Genomic DNA, 2,631 nt, shown 5'->3' with positions numbered 1-2,631 from the left:
TAAGCTAACCATAGATATTCAGCTAAGAAAGATCACCTACGACATTTGCCTTCCCTGGGTAATATAGAATGCTAACATCGTAGTCGTTGACAATCGTTTTTGCCGTAAATTCAACTCTTTCTGCTTGAAAATATACTAAAGGCTCTTGTGATCCGTATAAATATCAACGTGAACACCATACAAATAATGTCTCCACATCTTCAATGCATGAATCACCGCAACTAACTCAAGACCATAGGTTGGATAGTTCTTCTCATGTTTCCGCAATGCGCCTTGGAAGATAAGCAATCACCTTACTATCTGCGTCGGCATATCCTAACCCAATGCCTGAAGCATCACAATAGAAAACATAGCCTTCCGATCCTTCTAGAAGTGTCAGAACCGGGGCCGAAGTTAATCTATTTTTCAACTCTTGAAAACTGTGTTCACAAGCATCCGTCCATTGAAATTTAGCTACTTTCTGAGTCAGCTTTGTTACTGGTGCACAGATGGAAGAAAAACCCTCTACAAATCTTCGATAATAACTAGCCAAACCCAGAAAACTACGAACTTCCGTGGGTGTTGTAGGTCTCGGCCAAGTCTTTATAGCTTCGATCTTCTGGGTATCCACCCGAATACCATCAGCTGAAATAATATGCCCTAGAAAGGTCACCGAATTCAACCAAAACTCACACTTTGAAAATTTTGCAAATAGCTCCCGAGCCTGAAGAACTCTAAGGATGGTACGTAAATGATTTGCATGTTTTGCCTCGGACCGAGAATATACCAGGATATCATCGATGAACACAATCACAAACAAGTCTAGGAAAGGACTGAACACATTGTTCATTAAATCCATAAATACTGTCGGTGCATTGGTTAGCCCAAACGACATTACCCGAAACTCGAAATGACCATATCTAGTTTTAAAGGCGTCTTAGAAATATCTTCCTCCCTTACTCTCACCTAGTGATACCCGGATCTTAAGTCTATCTTTGAGAACCATCTGGCACCCTGCAATTGATCAAATAGATCATCAATCCTTGGAAGTGGATGTTTATTCTTGATCGTCACCTTATTCGGTAACATAATTAATACATATTCGCAAAGAGCCATCTTTCTTCCTTACAAATAACACCGGTGCTCCCCACAACGATGAACTAGGCCTAATAAAGCCTTTCTCAAGCAAATCCTTCAATTATTCCTTCAACTCTTTCAACTCTGCGGGAGCTATTCTATAAGGAGGAATAGCATCGGGTAGCACATCAATAGCGAAATCAATCTCCCGCTCGGGTGGAAGGCCTGGAAGCTTATCCGGAGATACACTCGGAAACTCATTCACCACAAGGACAGATTGGAAGGTAGGCGACTTTGCCTCTATATCCTGAACCCGGACTAGGTGATAAATACAGCCTTTAGCAATCACCTTCCTTGCCTTGAGATAGGAAATAAACCCATCTCTCGGAGACATTGTATTACCCTTCCATTCTAGAACTGGTTCTCCCAAAAATTGGAAACGAACCATTTTCGTGCTACAATCAACATTGGCATAACAAGAAGCCAGCCAATCCATACCCATAATGACATCAAAATCTACCATTTTTAACTCAATTAAATCAGCCATAGTCTAACGGTCACAAACTACAACTACACAATTTCTATATATCCGGCTAGCTATCACCAACGGGTGTAGATACTTCAAAAGGTTTAATTGACTCAGGTTTCGCTCCAAATCGACTAGCAGTATAAGGAGTAACATATGAAAATATAGAGTCCGGATCAATCAATGCATATACATCATGAGAAAATACCAATAATATACCTGTAACAACATCAGGGAAGGACTCAAGATCCTGTCGCCTAGCCAGTGCATAAATGCGGTGCTGAGGACCACTCGAACTGGGTGCTCCTCCTCTACCTCTACCACGACTAGCTGGTGTCTGTGAGCCTTACCCCGGAGGGCGTATAGATGATGAAGACCCAGCTGAGACCCTGTGGGCTGAACCGTACCTCTACTACCTCTCGAGGGACAGTCACGCATCATATGGCCTGGCTGACTGCAGGCATAACAAGCATCTGAACCTAATCGACACTGATCCCAATGTAACTTCCCACACTGAGTACATCATGGTAGGGGTGGTCTTTCCTAGCCCGAGTCACCCCTATACTGAGAACCTGAAGCTCTGAAACTCTGACCCAGTCCGGAGTGAATAGGTCTATCAAATCTCTGGCCCGTAAATAGTGGAGGCGTACTAGTCATGGCATGAGCCTGAATGCGATAAATATCCATACCATCCTGAAGTGACGTAGTCAAGAACTTATCCATCAAATGTGGCCCTAAGCCACTCACAAACCGATGAACACAGTCTCCCATATCCGCTACCATGCCCGGAGCATGCCTAGCCAAAGAATTGAAGCAGAGGCTATACTTTAGAGCACTCATATTTCCTTGTCTAAGATTCAGGAACCTGTCGGCTCTAGCCCGTCGAACCTATGGTGGCAAGTAGTTGTTACACCCCGTACTTGCGGAGAAGCACTTATCAAATTTGAGCGTAAGTATGTTGACTATGGTTAAGTAAAACAACTTTGGAGTATAAGGGACGAAGCGTTATTAAGTATATTTTACGAGTAAAGGATGCATATGAGGAATTC

The sequence above is a fragment of the Lycium ferocissimum genome, chromosome 10 (genome assembly GCF_029784015.1).
Source record: "Lycium ferocissimum isolate CSIRO_LF1 chromosome 10, AGI_CSIRO_Lferr_CH_V1, whole genome shotgun sequence".
NCBI classification, from domain to species: domain Eukaryota; kingdom Viridiplantae; phylum Streptophyta; class Magnoliopsida; order Solanales; family Solanaceae; genus Lycium; species Lycium ferocissimum.
The sequence above is the reverse complement of the archived record's forward strand: the minus strand, read 5'-3'. Positions refer to the sequence as shown.